General features: G+C 38.1%; 1 protein-coding gene across 1 annotated transcript in view; it reads right to left on the bottom strand.

The window, feature by feature from the left end:
- CCDC150 (coiled-coil domain containing 150) overlaps positions 1-13,335 on the bottom strand; it is a 90,653-nt gene that overhangs the window by 18,227 nt on the left and 59,091 nt on the right. The gene's annotated exons all lie outside the window — the stretch shown is intronic.

The raw sequence follows: 13,335 nt of genomic DNA, 5'->3' as shown, positions 1-13,335 counted from the left end.
AAGGAAAATAAATCTGTTAATATATACGTGCAAATCTCTAATATATATGTCAATATGAAAGGCCTGGAATGAGGGATATGGGAGATCAGACTATGATTATGATGGCTACTATATGGCACAAGGAACTCTTCTCAATACTCTGTAATGACCTATATGGGAAAAGAGTGGATGTATGTATAACTGATTCACTTTGCTTACACCAGAAACTAACATAACACTGTAAATAAACTATATACCAATAAAAACTTAAAAATGCTAAAAAAACAAACAAACACAAAAAACCCTCTGATGGTAAGATGAAAACTGGGGGAGAAATTGGTTATCACAGAATTTGAAAATATGATGTAAATTAACAAAGTACATAATAAAAGCAGGTAAGTATCAAATAGTATCAAGAAAATAGTTATAAAAGTATTCTAAATAGTGTTCTAATCCTAATTAAAATTATTACAATTTTACACCCCTGAAACACTTTCAGTGTATCTACACAATCATTTCAGATTATCATACTATCTTAACTACTCTAAAAAAAAAAAAAGATTTTATCTTAAAATAATTGACTCACAGGATGTCACAAAATTAGTGACAGTCCCACGCACTCTTCACCCTGCTTCTAATAATGACATCTTTACGTCTTCACAATCTTACATGATTGTTAATCAGATTAACTGGACTACAAAAGTTACAGTTTTCACCATTTTTTTAACCTGCATTCACCTGTGTATGCACACATACATATAACTATGTAATCTGATCCCATGCACATATTCTGGTGACCACCACCACAGTCAAGATACAGAACTGCTCCACTGCCACAAAGAACTCACTTGTATTTTTTCTTTGTGTTCATGTCCTCCCCAAATCCATTCCATGTTCCTTGGCAACCACTAACTTGTTATCTATCTTTATTGTTTTTGTCATTTCAAGAAAGTCATTTTAAATACTTTAAAATAATTACTTATACAAAAATTAACATTTTTATTTTTTTTTTTTATTTTTTATATTTTCATTATTTATTTATTTGTTTGTTTTTATTTTTATTTTTACTTTATTTTACTTTACAATACTGTATTGGTTTTGCCGTACATTGATATGAATCCACCATGGGTGTATACATGCGTTTCCAAACATGAACCCCCCTCCCACCTCCCTCCCCATAACATCCCTCTGGGTCATCCCTGTGCACCAGCCCCAAGCATGCTGTATCCTGCATCGGACATAGACTGGCGATTCGATTCTTACATGATAGTATACATGTTAAAAACAGCCATACTGGGATATAGCTGACATACAGTAAGCTGTGTACATTTAACATGTACAATTTTGAAATATGTATCAGTTCAGTTTAGTTCAGTCGCTCAGTCGTGTCCGACTCTTTGCGACCCCATGAATCGCAGCATGCCAGGACTCCCTGTCCATCACCAACTCCCGGAGTTCACTCAGACTCGCGTCCATTGAGTCCGTGATGCCATCCAGCCATCTCATCCTCGGTTGTCCCCTTCTCCTCCTGCCCCCAATCCCTCCCAGCATCAGAGTCTTTTCCAATGAGTCAACTCTTCACATGAGGTGGCCAAAGTACTGGAGTTTCAACTTTAGCATCATTCCTTCCAAAGAAATCCCAGCGTTGATCTCTTTTAGAACGGACTGGTTGGATCTCCTTGCAGTCCAAGGGACCCTCAAGAGTCTTCTCCAACACCACAGTTCAAAAGCATCAATTCTTCGGCACTCAGCCTTCTTCACAGTCCAACTGTCACATCCATACATGACCACTGGAAAAACCATAGCCTTGACTAGACGGACCTTAGTCGGCAAAGTAATGTCTCTGAAATATATATAAACTCTTAAAATCATGACAATAATGAACAATTTCCGTTACCCGGAACTTCCCCTATGCCTTTTTAGTAATCAAACCGTTTTCTCTCCCTGTTCCTACATGTCCATGCAAGGCCTCCACTGACCTATTTTCTGTCACAATAAATTCATTTTTATTTCCTAGAATTTTATATAAATGAGGTATTTTATGTACAGTAAGTCCCCTACATACAAATGAGTTCTGTTCTAAGAACGTGCTCATAAGTTCAATTTGTTCTTAAGTCTGTTAGTCTTGGTACCCAACTAACACAACCAGCTATGTAGTACTGTACTTTAATAGGTTTATAACACTTTTCAGACAATACATAAAAAACAAGCAAACAAAAAACATTATTAACCTTACAGTATAGTACCTTGAAAAGTACAGCAGTACAACAGCTGGCATACAGGGGCTGACTGGCATCAAGTGAACAGGTGAGAACTGACTGGAAGAGGGAATGGAGGTGGGAGATGGTTAAGAGTTGAAGGATCATCAGCAAGAGGAGACAAAGGCACACTGCAATTTCGCTCATGCCGGACACTGATGGCACAAGTTCTGGTTACTTGCTAGATTCATTTCCAGCTACCCTCTTGAAAAAATGATCCAGTGACATCTGGGTAGTGTTAGTCCCTCAGTCGTTTCTAACTTTTTGTGATCCCATGGACTGTAGCCCGGCAGGCTCCTCTTTTCATGGGATTCTTCAGGCAAGAATACTGGAGTGGGCTGCCATTCCCTTCTCCTGAGGATCTTACTGACCCAGGGATCGAACCAAGGTTTCCTGCATTGTAGGCAGATTCTTTACTGTCTGAGCTTCAGGGTCGTATAGCTCTTTGGCAGCACTGGACTCTTTGGTAGCACAGCCATGAAATTAAAAGATGCTTACTCCTTGGAAGGAAAGTTATGACCAACTTAGATAGCATATTAAAAAGCAAGGACATTACTTTGCCAACAAAGGTCCTTCTAGTCAAAGTTATGTTTTTTCCAGTGGTCATGTATGGATGTGAGAGATGGACTATAAAGAAAGCTGAGCGCCGAAGAATTGATGCTTTTGAACTGTGGTGTTGGAGGAGACTCTTTAGAGTCCCTTGGACTGCAAGGAGATCCAATCAGTCCTTCCTAAAGGAAATCAGTTCTGAATAATCATTGGAAGGACTGATGCTGAAGCTGCTACTCCAATACTTTGGCTACCTGACGCGAAGAACTGACTCTTTGGAAAAGACCCTGATGCTGGGAAAGACTGAAGGCAGGAGGAGAAGGGGATGACAGAGGATGAGATGGTTGGATGACATCACCGACTCAATGGACATGAGTTTGTGTAAACTCCAGGAGTTGGTGACGGACGGGAGGCCTGGCATGCTGTAGTACATGGGGTCGCAAAGAGTTGGACGTGACTGAGCAACTGAACTGAACTGGACTGTATTCTGAACAGCTGCTGCAGACTTCCAGTACCAGTCTACATTCGAATCCTGCGCCACCTCAAATAGAACTAACCTTCATGACTGGACACGTGAATGCAAGTTTGAAAGTTCACAACTTGAAGGTTCATATGTAGAGGATGTACGGTACTCATTTTTGAATGGTTTGTTTTATTCAGCACGGTTAAGATTCACTCAATCTTCTGCATGTATCAACAGTTCTTCCTCCCTGTTGCTGAACAGTATTCTGCTAGACACTGGAGTTGTTCCAGTTTTCTGTTCTGTTCAGTCGCTCACTCGTGTCCAGCTCTTTGCAACCCTATGGACTGCAGTATGCCAGGCTTCCCTGTCCTTCACCATCTCCTGGAGCTTGCTCAAACTTATGTCCATTGAGTCAGTGATGCCATCCAACCATCTCATCCTCTGTCATTCCCTTCTCCTACCTTCAATCTTTCCCAACATCAGGGTCTTTTCCAACGAGTCGGCTCTTCACTCAGGTGGCCAAAGTATTGAAGCTTCAACATCAGTCCTTCTAATGAACATTCAAGGTTGATAACCTTTAGGATTGACTGGTTTGATCTCCTTGCTGTCCAAGGGACTCTCAAGAGTCACAGTTCGAAGGCATCAATTCTTTGGCATTCAGCCTTTCTTATTGTCCAGCTTTCACATCTGTACGTGACTACTGGAAAAAACATAACTTTGACTGTATGGACCTTTGTCAGCAAAGTAATGTCTCTGCTTTTTAATACGCTGTCTAGGTTTGTCATAGCTTTTCTTCCAAGGAGAAAGCGTCTTTTAATTTCATGGCTGCAGTCACCATCTGTAGTGATTCTGGAGCCCAAGAAAATAAAGTCTTTCACTGTTTCCCCATCTATTTGCCATGAAGTGATAGTTTTAAGCTATTACAAATAGAACTGCTTTGAGTAGTTGTATACAAATCTTTGTGTAGATATAAACTTTCATCTATCTTTGGCAAATACATAGGGGTGGAAGAGATAGGTCATATGGTAGTAATTTGTTTCATTTGAAAAAAATGGCTGCACCAGGTCTTAGTTGTGGCATGTGGGATCTAGTTCCCTGACCAGGGATGGAACCCAGCACCCCTGCATTGGGATTGCAGAATCTTAGTCACTGGACCACCAGTTAAGTCCCCTGTTTCACTTTTAAAGAAACTACCAAACTATTTTCCAAAATGGTTGATTTTACACTCCCTTCAACAATGTATGAGAGCTCCTCCATATCTTCACTAACACTCGGTACAACCAGTTTTTCAATTTTAAACATTCTAATAGTATGTGGTGGGCTTCCCAGGTGGCACTAGTGGTAAAGAATCCGCCTGCTAAGGCAGGAGAAGCAAGAGATGTGGATTGATCCCTGGGTCCAGAAGATCCCCCGGAGGTGAAAGTGTTAGTCGCTCAGTTGTGTCTGACTCTCTGTGAGTCCATAGACTGTAGCCCGCGCCAGGCTCTTCTGGGCATAGAATTCTCCAGGCAAGAATACTGGAGTGGACTGCCATTTCCTTCTTCAGGGGATCTTCTCAATCCAGGGATCAAACCTGGGTCTCTCACGTTACAGGCAGATTCTTTACTGTCTGGTAACCCATTCCAGTATTCTTGCCTGGAAAATTCCCTGGGCAGAGAAGCCTGGAGGGCTATAGTTCATGGGGTCATAATCAGTCGGACATGACTGAACACAAACACACAATAGTGTGAGGCAGTATCTCACTGCGTGTTAATTTGCATTTCCCTAATGCCTGATGTTTAACATCTTTTCAAATTCTTACTTATATCCATGTATCTTTTTAGTGAAATATATGTTCAAATACTTTTCTTTTTCCAAATTGCTTCCTTCTGAGTTTTGTGATTTTAATAAATTCTGGAGACAAAACTTTCATCACATATGTAATTTGCAGTTGTTTCTTCTCCCAGCCTGTAATTTATCTCATTTTCTTAACAATGTCTTTGAAGAGCATAAGCCATCGTTTCTCTTTTTTTTTCCTTTATGGATCATGCTTTTGATGTCAAATCTAAGAAATCTTTGTGTAATTCCAGATTATAAAGCTTTCTTCCAATGTTTTCTTCTGGAGGCTTTATAGTTTTAGGTTTTACCTTTAGGGCTCTCATCCATTTTGAGATAATTTTTATATACGGTAAGAGGTACAGATCAAAGGTATTTTAGTTTTTGTTTTTGCATGTGATATACAATTGCTTAAGCACCGCTTGCTGCAAAGACCATCCTTTGTCCACTTTTGCTTTGGCTGGGAGATTTTTCACTTTATCCTTTTGATACAGTGAAAAACTCCCAGCCACCCAGTCTCCTTTCTTGAAAATAACATTGCCAATTTATTATAATTCATTTTAGAGATACTCTTTGCAAAGGTGAACACATATTTATATATTCTTCATTCTCCCAACCCTTTTGCACACAAATAGTGAAATATTTTGTACACTCTTCTGAACCTTGTTTTAACCTATGTTATGATTAAGATATTTATATATTGTATATTTAAATATCTAAAGATATTTATATATCTTATATATCTGAAGATATATATATATAAAATATGTATTTATACATCTTAATACAGATTATATATTGTGTTTGTGTGTGCTAAGTCCCTTCAGTCATGTCCAACTCTTTGCGACTTCATTGACTAGGCCACCAGGCTCCTCTGTGAAAAAGTGAAAGTGTTAGTCACTCAATTCTGGTTTTTTTGTGTTGCAACCCCATGGATTGTGCCTGCCAGGCTCCTCTGTCCATGGGATTCTCCAGGCAAGAATACTGGACTGGGTATAGCCATTCCCTTCTCCAGGGGAACTTCCCAACCCAGGGATCAGACTCAGGGATTGAATCTAGGTCTCCTGCATTATAGGCAGATTCTTTACCATCTGAGCCACCAGGGAAGCCCAAGAAATAAACATAAACAAAGCCAAATTGTCCTTTGTGGGAAGAGGGCACTCCAAACATCAACAAAGAATGCCTTTTCCCCATATCTCCCTCAATATTATACTTCCCTATAACTTTTAACGTGTAACATTTAAAATACTTTTTCTGTAGGGATCCAAGCATAGTACAGAAATGCTGACTTAGACGTTTTGAAAACCTATTGAATGGGAAAAGTACATTAGAAGAACATAGTGTTTACAGTTTTACCAGTGTTTATATAAATTTGAAAAGGCCGCTAGCCAAAGTACTTAATAAAAGTATCTAAACATCAGTTAACTCTAAGACAAGTTATAGTATTTTCTGTTTTTAAATAGGAAACAAAGATAGGTGCTCTAGTAAGTTTTTTGGGAGAAATATATGCCAGCATCCAAGATATTAGGGCTCCTATTTATGTACTTCTACTTTAAAATCAATCTTTATCCACACATTTTACTGTAAATGTTAAGATTATTAACATACTAATTTTTAAGAAATAGAAAATTAGATTTAAAAAATCTCAATGGTTAGTGTTAAGCCAAATTGGACATTTCTGTGTCCAAAAGTATGAGATAGCGAGAATGATGGTTTCAATCTACATTAGTCTATCCTGTTGGTGAAGAAGCTTGTTTCCTTGTTAGTACGCACATCTCTAAACTTTATCTCTCTAGATGTTACTACTTTTCTTCATTGTTGTATAAATCTGAAATTTCTTTATGATTTCTGGTCTTCACTTACCGAATCTCGATTAAGGAAATTTGGTGACTCATCATTTATTAATGGTCTTGAGGCAAGAATGTCTATTTTACCTTCTAGTCTTCCCTCCATGGTTTTAATGGCATTCAAGAGAGTCTTTAGAGAGATCCTAGAGTCTCCAATCTCCTGAGAAGACCTCACAGAAGTCAGGGTAGGTGCAAAGGTCACACGGCGTGTGGGGTTTGGCACAACACTGGGCAAACCTGAGGAAATTCGTTCCTTTACGCTGTTTATAGGAGGCCTGTAGCTTTCAAGGAATTTAGAAGAAGCAGGCCTCTCTGGAGATTTCCTTCTTCTTGGAGGCATCACCAATTGAGAAAAACAAATCAACTAAACCTAGGATTATTATTCAATAAGTGTCCCGTTTACTATGAGAAACAACACAATGTTCTAAACAAAGCTGTGATGGAAAATATACTTAAAAATGTGTTCCTTTGCTTTCAGAATGAAAAAAAATAACCAGAATGAAGTATGTCCTAGTGAAGAAAGAAAGCGAATCTAATGAAGCCCCCTTTTCCGGTATAGTCGGATGCTTAGAACACTAGCAGCATTCCATCTGAAGATGCATTCTAGTTCCTTGGTTACCAGAGGTATAACATACACAAGTGTTATAGACACAAACATTACACATGCTAACACTGAGTGTTAAGAATTAAAAATAAACAGATAATGTGGTAAATTGTAAATCAATGAAATGAATCACTTTTTTTTACTAACACATATTCCTGGATTGTTTTCTTCACTAAATGTTTTATATACCTTATTTGTCTAATTTTCTCTTCATCTGTTAAAGTGTTATGTGACTTATGAAAGGTTTTCAGTCTCAAGAGCCACCATGTTGACAAGTAAGCACCTCCACTACTAATACCTCTTTCAAGTGCGCTGTTGTGGGTCGTGCTGGCACCAAGTTCTGTCTTTGCCTATAACTAAAAAAATCAAAGATACTTGTTCCTCGCATCTGCCAAAAGTTTTAAGGCTCACATCAAAAAAACCCACTTCTTCTATGAAAAACATGATTCGTGATGCTTTCATCATAACAACGCTCCCTAAGGATGCTCCCATTACAATCTATTTTGTTTCCAAAAGCCGTAATCTTCTATAATAAAATCTACTGAGTACACTCCTAATCCTCCAGTTAGAGCATACGCAAGCTGAATGTCCCAATCCTGATTCTGGCATCTTCCTGAAATCCTCTAGGATTAAGTGGAACTTTGTACATAGAGGGTGTTTTAAAAAATGTTTGTTAAATGGAGTACAGTGAGAGAATATTCATCTTCCTGGGATTGTATGGTAAGGTGGGGAGAAAGGCCTGTTTCTTAAAAGCTAATGAAAACATAAAAGCAATCTGTTTTGTAGCTATTAATCACACCTGAGCATATTTGCCTTCTAGTGCCTTATTCAACTTGCGTAGATGATCATTCTGTGAACTTGTTTCAGTAAGAGAATGCAGTTGTTCTTCTAGCTGCTTAACTTTTGTCTAGAGGAAAAAAACAGAAGAGCAATAAAATAAGCCTTGCTGATGAAATAGATAGATATATACACTTTAAAAAGTTAAAAAAAAAAGCCAAGAATTTTTTGGAAAAAAAAAATCACAGCAAATTCTTAAGAAAGCAAGCCTACATTTTTCAATGATTCTATGTCAACTAAAATAGTTACTTCAACAAATAAAAGTAGGCTGTAGCCATATACAAGTACTGAGATAACTCATTTGGTTTATGGCACTTATGGAAACTCCAAATTAACACAGTTCATGAACATGACAGTGAGACTTTGTGGGCAATGTATTTTCATATCTATTTTAAAGGAATTGTGGTATCTAGCACTCTGAAACCTTTCTGAGTACAAATAATTAGAATTGTCACTATGTAAGGAGGAGACAGAATTTTGTGTTTTACCAACAGAGAATTACAAAAGCTGAATTAACAGAATTCTTATAAGCTGAATTATATTTGAAAATGAACTCATAAAGCTGACTATTCATATCTTTAAAGATGATGATGATTTGGGGGAATGTGCATGCTAAGTTGTTCCAGTATTGTCCAACTCTTTGGGATCTTATGGACCTCCACCAGGCTCCTCTATCCATGGGATTCTCCATAAGCAAGAATACTGGAGTGGGTTGCCATTTTCTCCTCCAAGGGGATCTTTCCAACCCAAAGACTGAATGCTAGTCTCTTACTTCTCCTGCATTGGCAGGCAGGTTCTTTAACCACTAAGTGCCACCTGGGAAGCCCCATTTGGGGAAATGAATCATTATTATTTACGCACAAATCTCCAAATTGTGTATTTCTCTATATTTTCTTCCTCTTATTTTTAATCCTTTCATGCAAATAACATTACTGAGCCTATCTCTGAATCAGAAAAAGTTTCATCCAAAATTTTAAATAAACTTCTTCCTCTCTTAGAATCTTTTATTTCCCACATGTGAAGGGCATACTCCTCTTGGCTGTAGGTACTGATAATTTTTAGCAACTGTTAAAATTTGAGTGCTAATATTAACTTTTTTGGGAAAGGCTACATGGAAACACATTTTGTCTCAGGAAATCTCTCTTGTTTCATCAGCAGAATCCTTTCTCTCATCTTTGCCTGTTTCTGTTTCTCTCTTCCACAGTGTACAGTATAAAACAACTTTACACATGGACATCACCAAATGGTCAATATCAAAATCAGAGTGATTACATTCTTTGTAGCCAAAGATGGAGAAGCTGTCGACAGTCACCATAAACAAGACCTGGAGCTGACTGTGGCTCAGATCATTAGTGTCTCATAGCAAAATTCAGGCCTAAACTAAAAGTGGGAAAAAACACTAGGCCAGCCCAGGTATGACTTAAGCCAAATCCCCTATGAATACACAGTGGTGGTGACAAATAGATTCAAGGGGCTAGATCTAGTAAACAGAGTGCCTGAAGAACTATGGACAGAGGTCCATAATATTGTACAGAGGCATCGAACAAAACCATCCTAAAGAGAAAGAAAAGCAAGAAGGCAAAGTGGTTGTCTGAGAAGGATTTACAAATAGCTGAAGAAAGAAGAGAAATGAAAAGCAAGGGGGAAAGAGAAAGGTACACCCAACTGAATGCAGAGTTCCACAGAATAGCAGAGACAGAAACCCTTCTTCAATGAACAATGCAAAGAAAAAGAGGAAAACAACAGAAGGGGAAAAACTAGAGGTTTCTTCAAGAAAATTGGATATATCAAAGAAATATTTCATCCAAAAATGGGCACAATAAAGGACAGAAATGGTGAAGACCTAATAAAAGCAGAAAGGATCAAGAAGAGATGGAAAGAATACAGAGAACTGTACAAAAAAAGATCTTAATGACCCAGATAACCACAATGGTGTGGTCAGTCACCCAAACCCAGAAAAAAGCTATAAATCTAGTGGAGGTGATCAAATTCCAGCAGAGCTTTAAGATGATGCTATCAAAGTGCTGCACTCAACATGTTAGCAAGTTTGGAAAACCCAGCAGTGGCCACAGGACTGGAAAAGGTCAATCCTCATCCCAATTCCCAAGAAGGGCAGTACTGAAGAATGTTCAAAACACCAGACAACTGCCCTCATCTTCTCATGCTAGTAAGGTTATGGCTCAAAATCCTACATGCTAGGATTCAGCATTGTGTGAACTGAGAATTTCCAGATGTCCAAGCTGGATACAGAAAAGGCCGAGGAACCAGAGATCAAATTGCCAACATTTGCTGGATCATAGAAAAAGCAAGGGAATTCCAGAAAAACATCTACCTCTGTTTCATTGACAATGCTAAAGCCTTTGACTGTGTGGATCATAACAAACTGTGGAAAACTCTTAAAGAGATGGGAATGCCAGATCATCTTACCTGTCTCCTTAGAAACCTATATGCTGGTCAAGAAGCAAAAGTTAGAACCTTGTATGGAACAACTGACTGGTTCAGGATTGAGAAAGGAGGATGACAAGGCTGTTTACTGTCACCCTGTTTATTTAACTTATACCAGAGCACATTATGAGAAATGCTGGGTTGGATGAGTTACAACTGGAAACAAGATTGTCGGGAGAAATATCAACAACCTCAGATATGCGGATGATACCACCCTAATGGCAGAAAGCAAATAGGAACTACAGAGTCTCTTGATGAGGGTGAAGGATGAGAGTGAAAAAGCCAGTTTAAAATATTAAAAAAACGTAAGATCATGGCTTCTGGTACCATCACTTCATGGCAATTAGAAAGGGAAAAAGTGGAAGCAGTGACAGATTTTCTCTTCTTGGGCTCCAAAATCACTGCAGACAGTGACCACAGCCATGAAATTAAAGAAGCCTGGTCCTTGGAAGAAAAGCTATGACAAACCTAGACAGTGTATATTCAAAAGCAGAGATATCACTTTGCTGACAAAGGTCCATACAGTCAAAGCTTGGGTTTTTCCAGTAAGACATGTGCAGATGTGAGAGTTGGACCATAAGGAATGCTGAATGCCAAAAAATTCATGTTTTCAAACTTCCATGATGGAGGAGACTCTTGACAGCCCTTGGACAGCAAGGAGATCAAACCAGTTGATCCTAAAAGACATTAACCCTGAATATTCATTGGAAGGACTAATGCTGAAGCTGAAGCTCAATACTTTGGGCCACCTGATGCGAACTGCTGACTAATTGGAAAATACCCTGATGCTGGGAAAGACTGAAGGCAGGAAAAAAGGGTGACAGGATGAGATGGTTGGATGAACGTGGGCAAACTCTGGGAAATGGTGGGGCACAGGGAAGCCTGGTATGCTGCAGGCCATGGGGTCATGAAGAGTAGAACACAACTTGGTGACTGAACAACACAGTATAAAACATGTTGCATGGCTCCCCATTAAGTGGTTTTCACTTAAGGTTCATAATTAGAATGGCTGCCTCTAAAGGTGTGTTTCGATGCAACAATTATTCTCATTTTAAATAAAAGCAAACCGCTGTTAATCTTAGAACTCAGTGGAAAAGTACTGATAAACACCCAAAGAATTTTAAATTTGCCTCTCTTCAAGCAAAACACACATTATTTTTTGTGGGTAATTTTTCTCAGGTAATTACCCTACCCTCAGCCTCAAGGTACTCAATAAAATGCTCTGAAACTTGTTAGATGGCATATTTGCATCTATAAGCCACTTTAGTTTTTGCAGTGGGTCACTTTTTCAAAACAATTTTTAATTCAGGATATTCAAATGGGGAAGAACATAGAAGCAAATAAATCCTGCTACACTCAGAGATCTGATGTTTCTATGTCATTAAATCCATGAAAAATAGCTTCCATAGGCAGCTTATTAGGCAGTCTCAAAAAAAGCAGTATTTAGGTCAAGGTCATTTCCTCCTATTATTTCAAATGATTTAAATATAGAGATATGTATTTTTAAAAATTGAGGTACAGCTGATTTACAGTATTATGTAAGTTTCAAGTGCGCAACACAGTGATTCACAATCTTTGAAGACTATACTCCATTTCACTATTATGAAATATCGGCTACATTTCATGTGATATACGATATATCTTTGTAGCTTATTTTATGCACAGTAGTCTGTGCCACTTAATTCCTTACCCCACTACTGCCTGTTATATATATTTTGAAATATAAAACTAAAAAAATGTAACAGCAGTTAGGACTCCATGCTTCCAGTGCACGGGGCGCAGGTTCGATCCCTGGCCGGGGAACTATACCCACATGCTGCACAGGACAGATCAAAACAAAAAAGAAACTATGAGACACCTAAGATACCGATGAAAAGAAAACCTTATTTTTATTTTTATGTGTTTCCTAGTGCAAGCATTCTAAATGAATGCTATTAAGAATTTCCTAGGTTTTTTTTTCAGTACGTATGATAAATTAGAAATTAAGTAGGACAAGCCTATAATGTTAGCGCCTTCATAGTTTAGATTGAGTTTCGTAACTGAAACAACCTGAACTGCCGGAGTTATGTATTTTGACTTGAAATATGATAATATAGTCATAAAACTGTGATAACTTCAGCACAGCACTCTTAATAACATTCATATAATTTCATGCAGCAATTCAAGCCAAAGAAGCATTAATACAACGAACAACATGGATGAATCTCTCAATTATAATGCTGGGTGAAAGAAACAAGACACAAAAAGTATATTCTGTTACAATTATATAAAGTTCAAAACAGGTAAAACTAATCTGGATATAGAAGTCAAGACGATGGATAGTAACATCATGGGAGACAGTGACTGAAAAAGGTTATGAAATGAGTTCTGGGAACATTCTGTTTCTTATTCTGAGTGCTGGTCACACAGATACTTTTACTTTGTGAAAATTCATGAGCTGTACTAGCTTAATAAGATTTACTGAAACAAAACTCTTAAATAATCTTTAAACTAAGATCATAAAAGCAGCTGCCTATAATAAGGGGCCAAGTAGCTAAG

This window comes from Budorcas taxicolor, chromosome 2 (genome assembly GCF_023091745.1).
Source record: "Budorcas taxicolor isolate Tak-1 chromosome 2, Takin1.1, whole genome shotgun sequence".
NCBI lineage: Eukaryota > Metazoa > Chordata > Mammalia > Artiodactyla > Bovidae > Budorcas > Budorcas taxicolor.
The sequence above is the reverse complement of the archived record's forward strand: the minus strand, read 5'-3'. Positions and strand labels throughout refer to the sequence as shown.